Source organism: Mesocricetus auratus, unplaced genomic scaffold (assembly GCF_017639785.1).
Source record: "Mesocricetus auratus isolate SY011 unplaced genomic scaffold, BCM_Maur_2.0 Super-Scaffold_4256, whole genome shotgun sequence".
NCBI classification, from domain to species: domain Eukaryota; kingdom Metazoa; phylum Chordata; class Mammalia; order Rodentia; family Cricetidae; genus Mesocricetus; species Mesocricetus auratus.
The window spans coordinates 114371264-114394176 of record NW_024429182.1 but is presented as its reverse complement, the minus strand read 5'-3'; the positions used below and the strand labels follow the sequence as shown (position 1 = coordinate 114394176).

General features: G+C 39.5%; 1 protein-coding gene across 4 annotated transcripts in view; it reads left to right on the top strand.

The window, feature by feature from the left end:
- The window catches only part of Adamtsl3 (ADAMTS like 3), a 287836-nt gene that overhangs the window by 243255 nt on the left and 21668 nt on the right, over positions 1 to 22913 (top strand). The gene's annotated exons all lie outside the window — the stretch shown is intronic.

The following is a 22913-nucleotide window of genomic DNA, read 5'->3' as shown; positions in this document are numbered from 1 at the left end:
GAGTGCGTAAAGACTTGGTCATGCATAAGCACCTGCATGCACATATACAAACACACTAGCATGTTCTCTGTCTCTGTCATTCTCTCTCTCTCCTTCCTTCTCTTCCTCCCTCCCTCCGTCCCTCTCTCTGTCTCTGTCTCTGACTCTGTCTCTGTCTCTGTCTCTCTCTCTCTCTCTCTCACACACACACACACACACACACACACACACACACACACACGGTGGGGGGGGAGAGATGTTTAAGACAGATAGCCACTTTGTCTCCACTGTGGGCTGTGACTGACACATACACACTGGAATGTTCATCTTGGGAAAGCCAGAGCACCGTGTGTGGGCAGATCTATAACAAAGAGACACTTTCAGTTATGAGGTTGTGTGGTGACTATGGAGTCTGAGAAAAAGGATTTTTGGAAATTGTTAGATATGTCTTCCTGCTATGCAGTGGCCTTGGCAAAGCCAGGTCTGAGACTAGGAATGTCAGTATCTTCTACTCAGACATAGTTCTCAACTGCCCATGAGTGTCAGTGGTGTGTCAGTGGTGTGTCAGTGGTGTTTCTGCTGTATTTGCTAATGCAGGATCAACTCCTTTGCAAAAGACTGTTTATTTGTAGTGCTGTTTATGAACCCTTGGGCCTCTTTCATTGATAGAAGTAAAACTTTTGGCCTCACTCTGCCTGAACTAGGGCTATTTGGCCACTCAAAGACAGGCATTCTTAAGTCTTAACTTGGGCTCTTGAGAGCCCACTATGTAAACAGACAATATATTCTGCACACTTCTACATTTTACAGATGTAAGGGGTGGGCCGTTTGTTAGTAGCTTTAGATCGCTTTCTAAGAGAGTCATATAAATACAAAATTGAGTCTACTAATTCAAAAGAAACTTTCTACATACCCTTAATTTACTGTGCATTGACTTAGATATCTAAAAAAGCCATACCCTCCAATTTCCAAGGATTAATAAGGCACCACTGTATTTGTAGATATGTTTGATGTTCTCTGATGTTAACCCATCTAATGATATGTGATTTTGACTCTTTCACTGGGGGTTGTCTTAATTAGGGTTTCTACTGCTTTGAAAACACACCATGATCATGGCAAATATCTCATAAAGGAAAACATTTAACTAGAGCTGGCTTACAGTTTCAGAGATTTAGTCCATTATCATCATGACAGAACCGGCAGTGAGCAGGAAAAGGAGCTGAGAGTTCTACACCTTGATTCACAGGCAACAGAAGGAGTCCATGTTGTGTGTCACACTGGCCAGACTTGACCTCAAAGACCACTCCCACAGTGGCACACTTCCTCCAACAATGCCACACTTACTCCAGCAAGGCCACACCTACTAATAGTGTCACTCCCTATGGACCAAGCATTCAAACACATGAATCTATGGGGGCTATAACTATTCAAACGACTACAGAAGTTGTGGGAAAACGTTAATTCATCCCATCTAGGGCACAAACCACAGACAGAAAGGAAGAAAGAAAGAAAGATGAAAAAAGATTCCATTTAAATTGAGTGTGAGTTCAAACCAATGAGTTTATTGGGTGTGAGTTACAGGAGCATGGAAGACTCAAGCAGTTACATCACCCAAAAGCCCATTCCTGAATGGCTGACCATTCACCACAGCTCTCTGCATAGCGTGTAGGCAGCTCTGTCAAACAATCTCCTCCAGTCTAGCAACAGCTTCCTGTGCATGCGACCTTGGGGAGGAGACTTTGCCTCTATTAACCTTTTGACCTTTCCAGTCTTACAAATTCGGGTAACTTCCTGGGTTGTATGACCAGGTCCCCTCTTCTCTACCAGAGGTAATGAACTCAGGAGAACCAATGATACAATGCAGTGTGACAGCAGGAGCCTCTGAGGCTGCCCTGTAGCACCTAAAGTTGGGTGTCATGAAAGGACCTGGGTCACACGCATCTGCTTCCTTCTTTTCCTCCCCCCTAATGGTCTCCCGCTTGCCCTACTTCTAAAAGCACACCTTTGGCTCCGAGCACACTGGAAATTTGCTAACCTCCGAGGTATTAGTTTTCAACCCCCTGGCAGTCCTTGCAGTGTTTGGCCTATGCAGACTTTTGACAATTCGCCCAGCCTCCCCAATGGCTCCACCCACAAATATGTGACTTTTCTGGCAAAATGGACCTACCATTACAGAACAGGCCAGCATTCTGTAGCCAGGGCAAGGAGAAAAGCAGAGCAGCTGTTAAGATGCCAAGCCACAGCCTTCTCTAGTTTCTGTAGCCCTCCACCTGCAGAGGATTCTGAAAAACAGACGAGACTTCTATTAAGAGAAACCTCAACTTTTAATGCTTCTTTTTAAATTGTAGCTTTCCGATCATTTAAAATTAAAAAGACTTGTGGACATCATTTGCTGTCCTAAGTCAGGGACTAGAGGCAGTGGAGACTGTTTTCACAAACAACGTCTCCAGAGATCATTACACCGAGCCCAGGTCTTGTCTCTTATCCACTCAGGCAAATTATGAACTGTCTGATCCCTTCCCGAACTCTGCAGCTCCTCCTGCCCTATGCTTTTGTATTGCTGGTGGGTGGGGCTTCCTCATGCTCCTCCTTCTCTTTTTTCTTCCTCCTCTTCCTCCTTTCCAATGAAGCTCAGAATTGGGAGTAGTCACCCTTCCCCACCATTCATCTTTTCTAGAATTAGTCCCTTCGATCTTTAGTGCCTGGCAGCCTTCCGCTATGGACTCAGGTCCCAGAAACCTTTCCAATGTTCTCCTCTCAAAGTGAATCTGCTGCTGGAGGTTCCACGGTCGTGTGGAGTTATGTGTCATTTTAAACAAGCCTGTAGTGAACTTAGTTTCCTCATGGTTGGAGAGCTCTAGCCTGCTTTGCTTTCTACAGACCACTATCTTTTCAAAGACAGTTGGTGAAGCCGATAAAGAGTCAGAAAATGTGAGGTGACAGACAGTTCTGTAAATAGCTAGACTACAACCACAGATGAGTCATTTGTCTGTCTTACCCTCATCTCCAAAACAGAAGATAGACGCTAGTAGTAGAAGGGACTTCATCGTCATTTAATTTAGTCTTTCATTTTATAGGTGAGCATATAGAATGATTCACAAAATCAGATACTTCCAGAACTTTAATTCAGTAGGCTACATTTTAAAAATGCAACCAGTTGCCTTGAACTTTTTTGTGCTAGTCGTTTTTTGTGGATCCTAAAATATATAGAGCTTCCAGACAAATTTATAATTCTTTGTCAGAGACAGCATGTTTTATACTGCTCAGGGATATAGATATAAATAGTTTCTCTCTGGCCACATTTAGAGACTTTTCTATTGATTCTATCAAATGATAGAACTAGAAAAGCCAGCATTTCTGGAGGTTAAATGTTCTATCCTGCAAAGGTTGTTTGCCTGGCTTGTGATTAAGAAATACTTCCTTATAAATGCGGGGTGTTGGGGAGTGGGAGGAAGCAAACAGCAGCAAATACCATTATTTCTTTCACATGAGCACATGCCAGAAGCACTGTATACCATATACTTTTCTGTTACCTGTTTTGCAGGGGTTGGGAACTGCATGCCTTGGCACACATGTAGAAGTCAGAAACAGTTTCAGGAGTCAGCGCTCTCATTCCACCATGTGCGTCTTAGGGATAGTATTCAGGGCCTCAGGCTTGGGGGCAAGCATCTTTGTCAACAGAGACATCTCACCAGCCCACTTCCTGTAATTTTCTGCTGAATGTGTTCACTCTTGTTTATTAACTACTCCTTAAGCACACCAGACCCAGCTGATATGAGCCCCTGGTGTAGAGGCTCTACTGTCAGTTCCACTTTTGTTTCTAAGTTCTCCAGGTCCAAAGACAAAAATGGGCCTGAGCTAGGAAAATGACAGTCCCAGAATGCGTGGAACTGTCAAAGCCCTATGGCACAGCCATCAAAAGTGGAAAGCCTCTTAAGCATGAGGTCTATTTGATACTTGTTCCTCAGAGCAAAGTGAATTCCAAATGGTTGGCTATGCTTTGAAATTCTAACTAAACTGAAGAATACCAATAGTGTAGAACACTAGTTAGGATGGATAGTATATACATCTGCTTCAGAAGAACAATTCTGCCTCAGGGACTCTGGCATCTGGCCTCCAGGTAGGGCAGAGGACTCTAACAAAAGTCATAAGGACAAATGTATAAAGGATTAAGCAGCTCCTAGGCTAAACCCAATCCTGTGTATGAGTAAGGAGAATATTCACCAAGAAAGTGAACACTTTTACAGTGCTTACAAATAGGTAATTTATTAGGGTTGAATTTGTTTGGTTTTGGTTAAGGCAATGTCTCAGGTTGCCCAGGCAGACCTTGAACTCACTCTGTAGTCAAAGATGACCTTGTACTCTTGATATTACTGCTTCTTCTAGAGTAATGGGAATGCTGGCATGTGCCACATGCCACCACACTTAAAGAATCAACTTTAAGTCAAGCCAAGGCAGAGTTTGATATTCAGGGCATTGCTGTCCATATGTGTAAGAGGGAAGCAAGCAAGAAAGGACTAGAGACAAAAGGAGACTAGAAGGAGACTAGTGCAAGCCTGTGAAGCTCTGTGGGCCCAGGAGAGTTTAGAGTTAACACACCCAGTGTCTGTGCTGGGGCCCACAGTGGCCAGGGCTTCATTCACTTGCCTCCCACAGTTACAAAGACTTCTTATAAAGCCAGAGGACTAAGAGCAGTATGGGGCTGACAAGGGACAGGCAAATAATGAAATAGAATGTGGATTCCACAGCAGATTCAAACATATAGGAAAATCCAGTAGTGGCAGAATGAAAAGTCAAAAGGCAAATTGCTAAGTAGATGATGATATGGTAATTGGTTATAAACATAAAATAGCCTCTACCCAGAATGATTCTTATTACATGTCTAAAATACGAAGCAATTAATTTTTCAATTAAAATATGAGATGTGTTTGATATTTGGAAATGATAAAGTAAATACAGTGCCTACTTCATGGGGATAATTAGAGAATGTTATGAATGCACTTGAACTTTGGTGCTATATACTTTTTTTCTTTTTGGTTTTTCGAGACAGGGCTTCTCTGTATTGCTTTAGAGTTTGTCCTGGAACTTGCTCTGTAGACCAGGCTGGCCTCAAATTCACAGAGATCCACCTGCTTCTGCCTCTCAAGTGCTGGTATTACAGGTGAGCTCCACCAATGCACAGCAGTTTTATAAATTTTTAAAGGTTGAATTTCATAATATATGAATAATATTTTGATCAATTTTGCTATTAAGATTTCGAGACATTTTCAACAAATTTTTAAAAGTTACATTTCTGGGAAAAATTTTTGTCACACAGTATCCACGATATATAAATGATTGCTGAGAATCAACTTAAGTACAAATCACCACATGGAACAGTAAGCTGGCCATAGGTACCAACAGTTGTCGGAACTGAAGCCCTGAGCTTCAAAGGATTTGCAGTGTTTCCATTCTCATTTGTAATCAAATTATCAATGATGCTTCCTCCTGGACCTGTTACACTGGAAAACTTCAAGAGTTTCACACTACTAAGGGTTGGCAAGAATATTTAAAAATAGAATGGCAGGTGTGGCCAACCAGGATATATATTGGAAAAACTAATTTATAGCAACTAGATGATTAGAACTGAAATTTCTTTTCATGAGGTTTGTCCCCTTGAGGCCAAGGGACAGCTGTCAGGATGCTCTCCATAGGCCATGTGTAATTGCAGGGAAGGGCACAGAATCGTTCCCGGTCTGAGAGAAAAGGACAGTTTGTGGTTAGAATGCTGACTCTACCTGTGATGCTTGCTTATTGCATAAAACTGTCTACAACAAACAAAAACAGGTCTAAATATCTCTTAATCTTGGGTCATGGGCATGTGAATATCACATATGGTTCTCCTAGCCCTGCCACTGCCTGGCTGCGAGATCTTGAGTCCCTAACACTGTCTCCCAGGTCATTTGTTTTCTGTTGTGGAATGAATCACTGGGGTGGGATATCCTGAAGAAAATTCTACTCTGCACCTTAGGTCCCTGGCAGAAATGTGGACCAAGATAATAATAAAGGAAGTAAAAGGTCTGGGAATACCCAACCAGTTGGAACTTGAAACTGGGTATAATTAATTCTCACCTTTTATTGGAAATGTCTGAGTAAAGAACCCACAAGTGTGGAGAAAACTCTTACAGAATATGTAGAAAGAAAGTCCTTCACAAAAACAAGTTTTGCAGCTAAACTACTAGTTCATGAAAAACCCAATTAGCTATGTTATGATTTGGAAAGTCAGGTTGTAATAAAAAGAAAAGAAGCAAATAATATAGAATCTGTGATTCAGTGAAGCCAGAGTTTGATATATTTGAAATAGAGTCTTTCATTTATGTGAAAACTGCTATTTTTAAAAAATAACATAGTAGAGGGAAGTAGGTCAGCATGAAAGGTTTGAACAACCTTTGGGAAATGTGTGTCACCTGTAGTTATGTTTCATGTCCTCTGAACACACAACTCTTTCTACATGTCCGAATGTCTGGATGCCCACAGGTACTAATACTGTGATGAATAGCTTGAATCTGGACCATTTAGCCTCAAAAATGGGTGAAGTCAAAATATGAAAAGAAAGTTCTCTTGAGAAATAGTTAGATGTGGTTGAGATAAAAATACAAAATTAAATATGAGAGGGTCTTAGAGGCCTGTGAGTCCAGCCCTCCTCTTTGACAAAGCAGGCCTGTTTTATGAAACTTGGGACTCCAGCATACAGTACATTTGCTTAACATAGTTATATCTTCTTGATGAATTCTTCTTTTGATTGATATGTAGTGGCCTTCATGTCTTCTAATTTGGCCTTGAATTCTACTTTACTAGGTATCAGAATAGCTATTTCAGTTTCTTTTGGGATTCTATTCACTTGATAAGTTGACTTTCATCCATAAGATGTTTCTTAGAGGTAACAAATAATTGGGGCTAGTGTTTATTTTTTTTAAGAATTATTTCTCTTTTTCTTTATGAGAATGTGTATGCGTCTATGTAACCGTGTGCTGTATTTTGCAAATACCCACAAGGCCAGAAGAGGGTGTCCAGTCCCCTGGAGCTAGAATTACAGGCACTTATGGGATGTCTATATGGGTTCCAGCAACCGATTTGAGTCATCTACAAGAACAGCTAATGCCCTTGACTAGAGTTCTCTCTCCAGCTCCAAAAGTATAATTTTGTTTTGTTTTGTTTGTTTTTTTAAATTCAGTCAGCTAGTCTGATTCTCTGTACTGGTGAGAGTTGAAACTATTTACCAGTAAGATTATTACTGAGAAATGTTTAGCGATTCTTACAGCTTTTCTGGTTTGTTACTATTTGTTCTTTTATTTCTCTTTGTGCGTGTGAGAGGCTCACTAGCTTACTTCGTTAGACATAATTGATACCCTCTTTGTTGTTCTTTGCTCATCTTTTCATGGAATGCATTCATTCCGTTCCGGTATTCTTACGATTGAGACTCTTTCGTATCCCACTAATTATACTATCCCTTTAATTATCTTCTGCGGCACTGGCTTGGAATCATGAGCCACTTGTCTTGAAATGCTCTTATTTCTCCATCAATCTTCAATACATCTTTGTTGGATAAAGTAACGACCTTGGTTGGCAGTTGTTTACTTTGTAGGGCATAAGCCATGCAGTTTCCTGCTGCCCTGGCTTTCATGGTTGCTGATGAAAGGTCTGATATTAGTCTGATATGTTGTCTTTGTTAACTAAGTTGGTGTCCCCAAGCTTGCTTCACATGTCAATCCCAGCTCCCTCTCCTCTTCCCCAGCTCCCACACCAGACCCCCAGACCCCCCACCCAATCCTCACTCCATTTCCCAGGGAGGGTGAGGACCTCCCTGGGGGATCTCCACAGTCTGTCATTTCGTTCAGGGCAGGGCCTAGGCCCTCCCTCAAGAGTCCAGGCTGAGAAAGCATCCCTCATTGTAGGATGGGTACCCAAAGACCATTTGTATGCCAGAGATAAATATTGATCTACTATCCAAGGCCCCATAGATTGCCTAGGCCTCCTTACTGACACCCATATTCAGGGGATCTGAATCAGGCTCATGCTGGCCTCTCAGCCATCAGTTTGTGATCCAAGAGCTCCCCTCTTGTTCAGGTAAGTTGTTTCTGTGGGTTTCACCAGCCCAGTCTTGACTCCTTTGCTCATCACTCCTCCTTCTCTGACACTTGGTTCCAGGAGTTTAGTTCAGTGTTTAGCTGTGGGTGTCTGTCTCTGCTTCCATCAGTCACTGGATAAAGGTTCTAGGATGGCATATAAAGTAGTCGTCAAACTCATTATCAGGGAGGGACAGTTAAGATAGGCTTTCCACTATTGCTTAATTTACCAGTTGGTTTCATCTTTGTAGATCTCTGGAAATCTCACTACTGCCAGACCTCTCCTCAAACCTATAATGACTCCATCTATTATGGTATCTCTCATCCTGCTCTCCTCTATTCTTCCTCCAACTCAACCTTCCTGCTCCCCCATGTCCTCCTCTTCCCTCCTCTTCTCCTCCTCTCTTTTTACTAGCTGCCTCTCCCTTACCCCCAAGCTCCCAATCTGCTCAGGAGATCTTGCCTCATTCCCCTTCTCTGGAATACCATGCATATCTTTCTTAGGGTTCTTCCTGTTTCTCAGACTCTCTGGCAATGTGATTGTAGGCTGGCACTACCCTGATCCATGTCTAAAATCCATATATGAGTGAGTAGTGAGTACATACCATGTTTGTCTTTTGTGGTTGGGTTACCTCACTCAGAATGTTTTTTCTAGTGTTGTCCATTTGCCTGCAAATTTCAAAATTCCTGCAAAATTCAAGATTCCATTGTTTTTTTTCCTGCTGAATAGTACTCAATTGTGTAAATGTACCACATTTTCTCTATTCACTCTTCAGCTGAGGGGCATCTAGATTGCTTCCAGGTTTTGGCTATTACAATAATGCTGCTCTGAACATAGTGGAGCAGACATCCTTGTTGTATGAATGGGCATACTTTGGGTATATGGCTAAGAGTGGAATTGCTGGGTCTTGTGGTAGACTGATCCCATTTTCCTGAGGAATCTCCATACTGATTTCCAAAGTGGCTGTACAAGTTGGCACTCCCACCAGCAGTGGAGGAGTGTTTCCCTTTCTCCACAACCTCTCCAGCATAAACTGTCGTTGGTGGTTTTGATTTTAGCCATTCTGACAGAGTTGTTTTGATTTGCATTTCCATGATGACTAGGGATGTTAAGCACTTTCTCAAGTGTCTCTCAGCCAATTTAGACTCCTCTATTGAGAATTCGCTATTTAGTTCTGTACCCCACTTTTTAATTGGATCCTTTGGTGTTTTGGAAATTTGCTTCTTGAGTTCTTTGTAAATTTTGGAGATCAGCCCTCTATCAGATGTGGCGGGGCGGGGGGTTAGTGAACATCTTTTCCCATTCTGTGGGCTGTTGTTTTTTTGACTGTGTCCTTTGTCTTACAGAAGCTTCTCAGTTTCAGGAGGTCCCATTTATTAATTGTTGATCTCAGTGTCTGTACATACATGTGTTAGTTAATATCGGGGTGTTCAATTCAATTCCATTGGTCTACCTTACTATTTTTGTGCCAATACCAAAATGTTTTCAAGACTATAGATCTATGATAGAGCTTAAAGTCAGGGATGCTGATGCCTCTGGATGTTGCTTTGTTGAAGAGGGTTGTTTTGGCTATCCTGTGTATTTTGTTTTTCCATGTACAGTTGAGAATTGTTCTTTCAAGGTCTGTGAAGAATTGAGCTGGGATTTTGATGGGGATTGCATTGAGTCTGTAGATTGCTTTTGGCAGGATTTCCATTTTTACTAAGTTGATCCCACCTATCCAAGAGCATGGGAGATCTTTCCATTTTCTGGTGTCTTCTTTAATTTTTTACTTTAAAGACTCAAAGTTCTTGTGATACAGGTCTTTCACTTGTTTGGTTAGAATCACCCCCAGGTATTTTATGTTGTTTGTGGCAATTGTAAAGGGTGATGTTTCTCTGATTTCTTTCTCAGTACTTTTATTGTCTTTATATAGTAGGGCTACTGATTTTCTTGAGTTGACTGTGTATCCTACCACTTTGCTGAAGGTGTTTATCAGCTGTAAGAGTTCCCTGGTAGAGTTTTTTGGGTCACTAACGTAAACTATTATATCATCTGCAAATAGTGAAAGTTTGACCTCTTCCTTTCCAATTTGTATCCCCTTGATGTCCTTTTCTTGTCTTATTGCTCTGGCTAGAACTTCAAGTACAACATTCAAGAGATATGGAGAGAGTGGACACCCTTGTCCTGTTCCTGATTTTAGAGGAATGGCATTGAGTTTCTCTCCATTTAGTTTGATGTTGGCTGTTGGTTTGCTGTATATAGCTTTTATTATGTTTAGGTATGTTCCTGTTATCCCAGATCTCTCCACGACCTTTATCATGAAGGGGTGTTGGATTTTGTCAAAGGTTTTTTCAGCATCTAGTGAGATTATCATGTGATTTTGTTTCTTAGCTTGTTTATATGGTAGATTACATTGATGGATTTTCATATGTTCAACCATCCCTGCATCGCTAGAATGAAACCTACTTGATCATGGTGGATCCAATTTGCCAGTATTTTATTGAGTATTTTTGTATCAATGTTCATGAGGGATATTGGTCTGAAGTTTTCTTTCTTAGTTGTGTCTTTGTGTGGCTTGGGTATCAACATTATTCAAGCCTCGTAGAAAGAGTTTGGCAAAAACCCTTCTGATTCTATTGCATGGAATACTTTCAGGAGAATTGGTATAAGCTATTCTTTCAATTTCTGGTAGAATTCTGCACTGAGGCCATCTGGACCTGGGCTTTTTTTGGTTGGGAAACTTTTGGTGACTGCTTCTATTTCCTTAGGGGTTATACATCTATTTAAATTGCATATCTGTTCTTGATTTAATTTTGGCAAGTGATATCTATCCAGAAAATTGTCCATTTCCTTTAAATTTTTGAGTTTTGTGGAGAACAAGTTTTCAAAGTATGACCTGATGATTCTCTGGATTTCCTCAGAGTCCGTTGTTATGTCCCCCTTTTATTGCTGATTTTTTTAATTTGCATGTTCACACTCTGGGTTTGGTAACTTTGGATAAAGGTTTGTCTATCTTGTTGATTTTCTCAAAGTTACATTGATTCTTTGTATTGTTTTCTTCATTTCTACTTTATTTATTTCAGCCCTCAATTTGATTATTTCCTGTGGTTAACTCCTCCGGGGTGAGTTTGCTTCCTTTTTTCTAGGGCTTTCAGTTGTGCTGTTAATTCTCTAGTGTGGCTATTCTCCAGTTTCTTCATGTGGGCACTTACTTCTATGAGCTGTTGAGGTTTGCTATGTTGCCATGTATGTGGTTGATTTTTTTAGAAGGTTCCATGTGGCACTCAGAAGAAGGAATAGTCTTCTGCGTTTGGATGGAATGTTCTATAGATGACTGTTAAACACAATTGGGTCATAACTTCTATTATTTCCTTTGTTAAGTTTCTGTTTGGTGGTCCTGTCTAGTGGTGAGAGTGGGGTGTTGAAGTCTTCTACTGTAAGTGTGTGAGGTTTTATGTGTGGTTTGAGTTTTAGTAATGTTTCTTTTACAAACATGGATGCCTTTGTATTTGGGGCATAGATGTTCATAATTGAGATTTCATCTTGATGGATTTCTCCTGTGATGATTATGAAATGACCTCCTTCATCTCTTTTGATTGATTTCAGTTTAAAGTCTAATTTGTTAGATATTAGGATTGCTACCCCTGCTTGTTTCTTGGGTCCATTTGATTGGAATATATTTTCCCAACCCTTAACTCTGAGGTAACGTCTGTCTCTGAAGCTGAGGTGTATTTCTTGTATGCAGCAGAAGGATGGATTGTGTCTTTGAATCCATTCTATTAGCCTGTGTATTTTTATAGGCAAATTAAGACCATTAATATTGAGGGATATTAATGACCACTGATTGCTCATTCTTGTTTGTTTTGGAATGTTTGGTGGTGGTGATTACTATGTGGCGAGGGGATTTTGTGTGTGTGTGTGTGGTTCACTCTATTTGGTGTTCTGGCATGTCTTTCTTTACCTTGAGAAAGTTTTCTTCAGTGATTTTGTTGAATATGTTTTCTGCCCCTTTGAGGTGGTTTTCTTCACCTTCTTCTATATCTATTATTCTTAGGTTTGGTCTTTTCATGGTGTCCCATATTTCCTGAATATTTTGTGTTAGGCATTTGTTGGACTTAAGATTTTCTTTGGTCAATGAATCTATTTCTCCTGGTGTATCATCAACACCTGAGATTCTGTCTTTCATATCTTGTATTCTGTTGGTTATGCTTGCATGTGTAGTACCTGACTGTTTGCCCAGTGTTTCTATTTCCAGAATTCCTTCAGACTGTGATTTTATTGTCTCTATTTCACCTTTCAACCCCTGCACTGTTTGAATTGTTTCTTGCAATTTTTGCTATGTCTTTTTCTCCACTTCTTCCATGTTTTGGTGTGTTTTTTCTTCCATCTCTTTAAAGGATTTTCCTATATCCTCTTTGAGGGCATCTATCATTTTCAAGAAGTTGTTTTTAAGGTCATTCTCTTCTGTTTCATTTGCATTGGAATGTTTGAGTCTTGCTGGTGTAGAGTCTCTAGACTCTGGTGGTGTCATATTTGTTTTTCTGTTGCTGAGTGGGTTTTTGTATTGTCTCCTTCCCATCTCTTCTTCCAGTGGGTGCAGAAAGAGCTTCTTCCTTTCCTTGTGTGTAGGGGACCAGGGTTCCCTTTCAGTGTGTGCAATCAAGTCTCTACCCTCTGCCCTCTTCCCTCTGCCCTCTTCCCTGAATGGGGGCAGTAGTAGGCAGGCTCTCTCAGCAGGCTTCTGGTAGCTTGGTCCTCTGGGGGTGAATCAACCTGGCTGCAGTCCCTAGGCCAGGAGATCCCAGAGAGAGCGAGCAGATGGAACAGGGTGCTGGATTTTGTTGAAGGCTTTTTCTGCATCTAATGAGATGATCATGTGGGGTTTTATTCAATTTTTTATATAATGGGTCATATTGACAGATTTCCATGTATTGAACCATCCCTGTATCTCTGGGATGAAGCCTATTTGATCATGGTGGATGATTTTTTTCTCACATGATCTTGAATTTGGTTTGCCAGGATTTTATTTTATATTTTTGCATCAATGTTCAAGAGGGAGACTGGCCTATACTTCTCTTTAATTGTTGTATCTTTGTGTGATTTGGGTCTCACGGTAACGGTAGCCTCATAAAACGGTTTGACAATGTTCCTTCTGATTCTATTGTTTGGAACTGTTTGAGGATATTGGTATTAGCTCATTTTTGAAATTCCTGTAGAAGTCTCTACTGAAGCCATTTGTCCCTGGGCTTTTTTGGGGGGGGAGACTTTTAATGACTGTTTTTATTTCCTTAGGGGTTATAGATCTATGTAAATTGTTTATCTGGTCTTGATTTGATTTTTGGTATGTGGAACCTACCCAGAAAATTGTACATATCTTGTAAATTTTCCAATTTTTTGAAACATGACACGATTCTCATGATTCTATGATTTTCCTTAGTGTCTGTTGCTATGTTCCCCTTTCTCGTTGCTAATTTTGTTAATTTAGATCTTCTCTCTCTGCCTTTTGGTTAGTTTGGATAAGGATTTATCTATCTTGTTGATTTTCTCAAGGAACCAACTCTTTATTTCATTGATTCTTTATAGCATTCTCTTTGCTTCTATTTTATTCATTTCAGCCTCAATTTGATTATTTCCTATAGTCTACTCCTGGGTGACTTTCTTTTGTTCTAGAGTCTTTGGGTGCTGTTAAGTCACTAGTGTCAGCTTTCTCCAAATTCTTCATTTATGTGGGCATTTACTGCTCTGAATTTTGCTGTTAGCATTGCTTTCATAGTGTCCCATAAGTCTGGATATGTTGTACATTCATTTTCATTGAATTTTAGGAAGTCTTTAATTTCTTTATTTCTTCCTTGACCCAGTGATGATTTAGTTGAGCATTCATTATTCAGTTTCCATGAGTTTGTAGGCTTTCTGCAATTTGTGTTGTTGTTGAATTCTAACTTTAAGCCATGGTGATCTGATAAGGTACAGTGGTTTATTTCAATTTTTTGTGTCTGTTGAGGTTTGCTTTGTTGCTGAGTATATGGTTGATTTTAGAGAAGGTTTCATGAGGTGCTGAGGAGAGGGCATGTTCTTTTGTGTTTGTGTGGAATGTTCTATAGATGTCTGTTAAGCCCATTTGTTAGTTGCATTATTTCTCTGTTAAGTTTCTATATGGCAGAGCTGTGCATTGGTGGGAGTTGGGTCTCGAAGTCTCCCACTATTAGTGTGTAGGGTTTGATGTGTGATTTAAGCTTTAGTAATATTTCTTTTACATATGTAGATGCCCTTGTATTTGGAGCATAAATGTTTAGGATTGAGACTTCATATTGATGGACTTTTCCTGTGCTGAATACAAAATGTCCTTCTCTGTCTTTTGGTTAATTTTAGCTTGAATTCTATTTTGTTAGACATTAGGATAGCTACACCCGCTTGCTTCTTAGGTCCACTTGATTTTTCTCATCCCTTTACTCTGAGATAATATCTGTTTTTGAAGTTGAGATTCGTTTCTTGTATGCAGCAGCAGGTCAGCTCCCTGTTTTAATTTCCATTCTGTTAGCCTGTGTCTTTATCAGCTAATTGAGTCCATTGATATTAAGGGATAGTAATGACCAGTGTTGTTAATTCCTGTTATTTTTTGTTTCATTGGTGGTGGTGGTAGCATGTGTATATTTCTCTTCTTTGGGATTTGCTGGTGTGGCATTGTCTATTGCCTGTGTTTTCATGGGTCTAGCTAACTTCCTTATGTTGGAGTTTTCCTTCTAGAACTTTCTGTAGGGTTGGATTTGTAGATAAGTATTGTTTAAATCTGTTTTTTTTCTTGGCATATCTGTTTTCTCTGTCTATAATGATTGAAAGTTTTTCTGGGTATAGTAGTCTGGGGGGCATCCATGTTCTCTTAGTGTCTAAATAATGTCTGTTCAGAGTCTCTATTGAGAAGTCCAGTGTTATTCTGATGGGTCTGCCTTTGTATGTTACTTGGCCTTTTTCCTTTGTAGCTCTTAATATTCTTTCTTCATTCTGGATGTTTAGTGTTTTATTATGTGCTAAGGGGTCTTTAGGGGGGTGGTCCAGTCTATTTGGTGGTCTGTAAGCTTCTTATGTCTTCATAGGCATTTCCTCTTTTAGATTGAGAAAATTTTCTTCTATGATTTTGTTGAATATATTTCCTGTGCCTTTGAGCTGGTATTCTTCCTCTTTTTCTATCCCTGTTTATTCTTAGGTTTGGTCTTTGTATGGTGTCCCAAATTTCTTGGATGTTTTGTGTTATGACTTTCTTTGACTGAAAGAATCTATTTCCTCTATTCTATCTTCAGTGCCTGAGATTCTCTTTCCCATGTCTTGCATTCTGTTGGTTATATTTGCATCTGTAATTCCTATTCATTTACCCAGATTTTCCATTTCCAGAATTCCCTCAGGTCGTGTTTTGTTTATTGCCTATATTTCAATTTTCACGTCTTAAACTACCTCCTTCACCTGTTCATTTTTCCTGATTTTCCTTAAGAGATTTATTGATTTCTTCCAATTTTTTGTTTGTGTTTTCCTGATTTCATTAATGAAATGTTTCATTTTCTATTTAAGGAACTTTATCATCTTCATAAAGCTATTTTTCATAGAAGTGATCAAAAAGTTACTTTTATTAGTTTAATAAGTTTTTGTCATATATCTCAAAGATTATGTTGAGGATACTGGATTTTTAAAGACTTTAAATAAGTCAGCGGGGCGGTGGTGGCGCTCGCCTTTAATCCCAGCACTCGGGAGGCAGAGGCAGGCGGATCTCTGTGAGTTCGAGGCCGGGCTGGACCGACAGCCTCCAAAACAATACAGAGAAACCCTGTCTCGTAAAACCAAAAAAAAAAGACTTTAAATAAATTTCATACAATATATTTTTATTACATTCTTTCCCTTCCTCCTAATCCTCCTTAATCCCTAATAATTTTCTGTTTCATAAAGTCATTTTTAAGGTTGTTTTCTTCTGCTTCTTCTGCTTTGGGATGTTCTTGTCTTTATATTGTTGAACCACTAGGTTCTGGTGGTACCATACTGCTCATTATATTGTTAAGTGTATTCTTGCACTGGTGTCTACCCATCTCTGCCTCCCATTGGTACAAGCGGTGCCTGGGGCTTGAGGGCTGTTTTTCCTGTAGGTAGTGCCTGTGCCTCGAGGGGGCACTCTTTGTCCTATTGTTGTAGGTGGTGTTTGTGTCTCCAGGAGCTGCTGTTCTGTGGGGGTGGTTGGGTGTGGGGCACCCAGTGGGCCTTATATATTACAGGGTCCAGTGTGGGTAATGGCAGATTGGCCTGCCTTCAGGATCCTTGCCTGATGACTGGCTAGTGGGATTGCGATGGGAGGGGGCTAGTGCCTAGAGTAGGGGCTGTCTAGGTGGGAAACCAGTCACTCACCTCTTGGTGTTCTCAATGCAGGCAGTGTCTGTGTCTCTAGAAGTTGCTGATTAGTTGTCAATTTAAAAACTCGTTTACAATCCTTGAAATATCTAAACCTATAGAGGCAAATAAAGTATATTTAAAATTACTTCTCCTGATCAAAACTCCCCTTCCACCTTTTTTGGTTTTGTTTTGTTTTCTTTGCTTTACATATGGTCCAGAAGCCCCTGTAGATCATGGCATATTCCCTCTGGATAAACATTCGTTTTTAATACAGCTTCTTTTTTTTTTTTTTTGGTTTTTACGAGACAGGGTTTCTCTGTATTGTTTTGGAGGCTATCGGTCCAGCCCAGCCTTGAACTCACAGAGATCTGCCTGCCTCTGCCTCCCGAGAGTGCTGGGATTAAAGGCGTGCGCCACCACCGCCCGGCCTAATACAGCTTCTTAAGAGTGGATAATAGCAGTTTGTGTGCCTATAGCCCAGTGTTAGGTGAATAAGTTACCAAAATTGCTGTTCATAAGACTGAGCCTTAGGAATGCCCACTGTTCTCACCACCTGAGCCTCCCTGGAGGGTTCTTCTCCCCATTCTCAGTACTTGGGGTCAGTGGCTTGTGTGACATGTGTAGTTCCAGATGTAAATGTCATGTGTACAGGGCTGCATGTACAGCAGCAGCTCATATCATTGTGTATGATGTGCACAAGCCCTTGCTTCTAACTCTTCAAGGAACTGCAGAGGGTTCTGGCCTTGAGACAATATGTGGAATAGTTGCCATGGACACTTTGTGGCCTGTACATGAGAGTCTGCAGAATAGTATCCAGCAGCTCACAGAATATGCCTGGTAGTTAGGAAGAACTGTCCAGTCCTGAGTGAAATCAGAATCGCAGTGTCCTGAGAGGTCAGGCATAACTGCACCATAAAGAGAACTTGGTGCTCTCCTCCTCCATGACACAAGAAAACGTTTAGCAGACTTATGGAAAGACCTTTAATTACAGAGCTTTGAAATATAGAATCCAACTGATTTCTAAAGCCTCAGAACAAATTGATGGGGGTACTGATTATGCGAGTCTGTTGACATCAATTCTATAAAAGGAAATACACATCATCACATTTCAAATGTTCTGCAACTGGGAATAGACATAATTTTGTGATTGGAGTTCTGGACCTACCCTCAGTGGTAGACAGGCCTTTCATTGCCAGGAAGGACTAAAGAATATGCAGTTAGTTCTAAAGAAGGATATTACTCAAACTTCTGCTGCCACCTAACTGTCTTGCTGTAGTCACTTCAATGTATCATCTCTGATGCTAATGCTGTGATTTCCTGTTTATTATTACACTTATTGATGACAACTCCTTTCGTTGTTGCCTACACTGTGGTCAGTAAACCTCTTATTTTATATGACAGCAGCATTTCTTCATGATTACCTGGGGAAGGCAATAGTGGTTTAAACCTTCACAGTGTGTTGTGAAATAGCTGAAAGAAACAACAGATAGCAAAAACATTCAGGGACACTATATATTTACATAAAGAGCTGGCATCTTAGAGTGGTCTGCTCAAGCCAAGGATTTTATAGTGTGGAATATTTCATGGACCTTTCAAGGATGGAGGAAATTTGTTTTTAAACACTGACTACTTTAAAGACACCCTTGAGGTACAGGCTCTTTGCAGTACATGTTTCACAGCCTCTGCAGAGCTGGACTTTTTTCCACAACATTCACCTTCCAAAAGCTATTTCAGAGTTGTGGAAGTGGAGTGCCAGATATTTCAGGGCTGTGAGTCTTGTGGGAATGGCCTGTCTTTGAGGTTAGATAAATAAGTTTAAGTCATTTCTACCATGTTAGAGCTGTCTGCACAGAGTACACATTTGTAATTTTGAAAGCCTGCAAAGGACAGTAATATGAAGAATCCTGTCTGCAGTCCTCTGGTCTCTTCAGTCCTTTGAAAGCATTTGCAGGTGTCACAATGTTTCTAGGTGTAAAGTCTGCTAGTTGGCTCCTTAGCAATGGGGCTTTTGTCTCTCCATTCATAGTTAAAACTTTGCTGCACACTGCTTTGCTGTGTGGTATTCCTAACAGCTGTAGACTTTTACTGACTGCAGATTGAGCATCATACCCTTACCATACAGAGGCTTCACTCCAAGTTTGTTTCTAAGATACCAATTCCAGAGCTTGAACAATATAGAACCTTCTGGACCCACTTTCTGACTGGCATGGGCTCCTTTGTTTTTGACTACTGTGTTAAAAAGGTCCAGATGCACCTGCCCACCAATCAGCAGCAGAACAGAAATCCTGGACCACTTTCCACTAACAGGATTGAGATTTTTCTTCTAGTTCCATCCATTTGCCTTTGAATTCTATGATGTCATTGTTTTTAACTGCTGAGTAATATTGTATTATGTAAATGTACCACATTCTTTTTATCCATTCTTCAGTTGAGGGACATCTAGGTTGTTTCCAGGTGCTGGCTATTATAAATAAAGCTGCTATGACCATAGTTGAGCAAGTGTTCTTGTGGTATGAGTGTGCATCCTTTGGGTATATGCCCAAGATTGGTATTGCTGGGTCTTGAGGAATATAGATTCCAAATTTTCTAAGAAACAGCCATATTGTTTCCAAAGTGGTTGTATAAGTTTGCACTCCCACCAGAAATGGAGTGCAAACATCTTCTCCAGAATAAGCTGTAATTTGTGTTTTTGATCTTAGCCATTCTGATAGGTGTAAGATGGAATCTCAAACAAATTTTGACTTGTATTTCCCTGGTGGCTTAAAGATGTTGAAAATTTCTTGAAATTTTTTCTCAGCCATTTGAGACTCTTCTGTTGAGAATTCTGTTTAGATGTGTGCCTCATTTTTAGTTGGATCATTTGGTTTTTTGATGTCTGGTTTCTCAAGTTTTCTATATATTTTGGAAATCAGCCCTCTGTCAGATGTGGGGTTGATGAAAATCTTTTCCTATTCTATAGGCTCCCTTTTTGTCCTACTGATGATGTCCTTTGTCTTACAGGAGCTTTTTTGGTTTCATGGGGTCACATTTATTAATTTCTGATCTTAGTGTTTAATTCAAGAAGTTGTCACCTGTGCTAGTGTGTTCAAGGCTATTCCCCACTTTCTTTTCTGTCAGTTCAGTGTCTCTGTTTTTATTATGATAGCTCTGTAGTAGAGCTTGAAATCTGGGATGGTGATAGCTCCAGGGTTGTTTTAGCTATCCTGAGAATTTTGTTTTGTTTTGTTTTTCATATGAAGTTAAGTATTGTTCTTTCAAGGTCAGTAAATAATTGTGTTAGAATTTTGATGTAGATTACTTTTGGTAGGATGGCCATTTTTACTATGTTAATCCTACTGATACATAAGCATGGGAGATCTTTCCATTTTCTGATACCTTCTCCAATTTCTTTCTTCAAAGACTTTAAGTTCTTGTCATACAGGCCTTTCACTTGCTTGGCTAGAGTTACCCCAAGATATTTTATAATTTTTGTGGCTATTGTAAAGGGTATTGTTTCCCTGGTTTCTTTATCAGTCCTTTTATAATTTGTGTATAGGAGGACTACTGATTTTTTTAGTTAATCTTGTATCCAGTCACTAAAGGTGTTTATCAGCTATAGGAGTTCAGTGGTAGAATTTTTGGTGTCACTTCGTATGCTTTCATATCATCTGCAAATAATAATACATGGCTTCTTCCTTTCCAGTTTGTATCCCCTTGGTCTTCTTCAGTTGTCTTATTGCTCTAGCTAGAACTTCAAATACTATATTTAATTGATGTGGAGAGAGTAGACAGCCTTGTATTGTTCTTGATTTTAGTGGAATTGCTTTCAGTTTCTCTCCATTTAGTGTAATGTTGTTGGTCAGCTTGCCGTATATTGCTTTTTATTATATTTAGGTATATCCCTTGTATTGTGATCTCTCCTTTGATTGTGTCAAAGGCTTTTTCACCATCTAATCAGTTTGTTTATATGGTGGATTACACTGACAGATTTTTGTATGTTGAACCATCCCTACATCTCTGGGAAGAAGCCCACTTGAGCATGGTGGATAACCTTTTGATGAGTTCTTGGATTGAGATTGCAATTACTATTGAGTGTTTTTTCCTTAATGTTCATGAGGGAGATTGGTCTGTAATTCTCCTTTTTTATTGAGTCTTTGGTTTGGGCATCAGGGTGACTATGGCTTCATAAAAGGAATTTATCAATATTCCTTTTGTTTCTATTTTGTGGAATAATTTGAGTGTTGGTATTAGCTCTTCTTGTAAAGTCTGGTAGTATTCTGCACTGAGACTATCTAGGCATGGGTCCTTTTTTGTTTGGAAGACTCTTAATGACTGCTTCTATTTCCTTGAGGGATATAAGTCTATTTAAATTGTTTATCTGATCTTGATTTAACTTTGGTAAGTGGTATCTGTCAAGAAAATTGTCCATTTCTTCTAGATTTTTCAATTTTGTGGAGTGCAAGTTTTTAAAGTATGACCTAATAATTCTTTGAATTTCTCCAGTGCCTGTTGTTATGTCCCCCTTTTCATTTCTGATTTTGTTAATTTGGATATCCTATCTCTGCCTTTTAATTCGTTTGGATAAGGGTTTATCTATCTTTTTGATTTTCTCAAAGAACCAACTCTTTGTTTCACAGTGTTCTTTGTTTCTATTTTATTGATTTTAGCACTGAGTTTAATTATTTCCCACCATTCGCTACTCTTGGGTGTGTCTGTTTCTTTTTGTTCTAGAGCTTTCAGGAGTGCTATTAAGTTACTGGTATGCAAATTCTCTGATTTCTTTATACAGACACTTAGTGCTATGAACTTTCCTTTGGTACCACTTTCATTGTGGCCCATACGTTTGTGAATGTTAGGCACTCCTTCTCGTTGACTTCTGGGAAATCTTTAATTTCTTTATTTCTTCCTTGACCCAGTGGTTATTCAGTAAAGAGTTGTTCAGTTTCCATGAGTTTGTAGGCTTTCTGTTGTTGAGATCTAACTTTAATTCATGCTGACCTGATAGGATACAGGGTGTTATTTCAATTTTCTTGTCTCTCTTGAGATTTTCTTTGTGACCAACTGTGTGGTCAGTTTGGGAGAAAGTTCCATGAGGTGCTGAGAAGAATGTATATTCTTTTGTGTTTGGGTGAAATGTTCTGTAGATATTTTAGGTCCATTTGACTCATAATGTCTGTTAGTTGCATTCTTTCTCTGTTTAGTTTCTGTTTGAATGAACTGTCCATTGGTAATAGTGGGGTGTTGAAGTCCCCCACTATTAATGTGTAGTGATTGATTTGTTGTTTAAACTTTAGTGATTTTTTCTTTTACAAATGTCAGTGCCCTTGCATTTGGGGCATAGATGTTCAGAATTTAGATATCATCCTGGTGGACTTTTCCTTTAATGAGTATGAAATGTCTTTTTCCGTCTCTTTTGACCAGTTTCTTTTTGATGTCTATTTTCTTAGATATTAGGATAGCTATCTCAGCTGGCTTGTTAGGGTCATTTGATTGGACAATCTCTTTCCAACCTTTTAATCTAAGGTAAGGTCTATTTTGTATGTTGAGGTGTATTTCTTGTATGCAGCAGCAGGATAGATCCTGTATTGGTATCCATTTTATTAGCCTGTGCCTTTTTATTGGCAGATTGAGCCTATTTATATTGAGAGATATTAATAACCACTGATTATTTGTTACTATTATGCTGCTGTTATTGTTGTTGGTGGTAGTGGTGATGGTGGTGGTGTGTGTGTGTGTATTTCCCTTCTTCGGATTTTGCTGGTGTAAGAGTATCTATTGTCTGTGTAGTTAACTTCCTTGGGTTTGAGTTTTCCTTCTAGTACCTTCTGCGGGGCTGGATTTAGGGATAGGTATTGTTTAAATTGGACTGTGTCATGAAATATCTTGTTTCCTCCACCTATAGTGATTGAAAGATTTTCTGGGTATATTATTCTAGGCTGGCATTCATGGTCTCTTAGAGTCTGCAACACATTTGTCTGGGACTTTTGACTTTTAGAGTCTCTGTTGAGAAGTCGTGTGTAATTCTTATAGCTGTGCCTTTATATGCTACTTGGCCCTTTTCCCTTGCATCTTTTAATATTCTTCCTTTATTCTGTATACTTAGTGTTTTGATTATGCGATTTAGGCAGTTCCTTTTCTGATCCAATCTGTTTGGTGTTCTTTAAGCTTCTTGTACCTTTATAGGAATGTTCTTCTTTAAGTTAGCAAAATTTTCTTCTATTATTTTATTAAACATATTTTCTGGATTTTGATCTGGGATTCTTCTCTTTCTTCTATTCCTGTTATTCTTAGGTTTGGCCTTTTCATGGAGCCTCAGATTTCCTAGATATTTTCTGTTAGGAGATTTTTATATCTAACATTTTCTTTGGTTGATGAATCTATTTCTCCTATTGTATTTTCAGTGAATGAGATTCTGTCTTACATTTCTTGAATTCTCTTGGTGGCACTTGTGTCTATAGTTCCTATTCAATTATCCAGATCATCCATTTCCTGAATTCCCT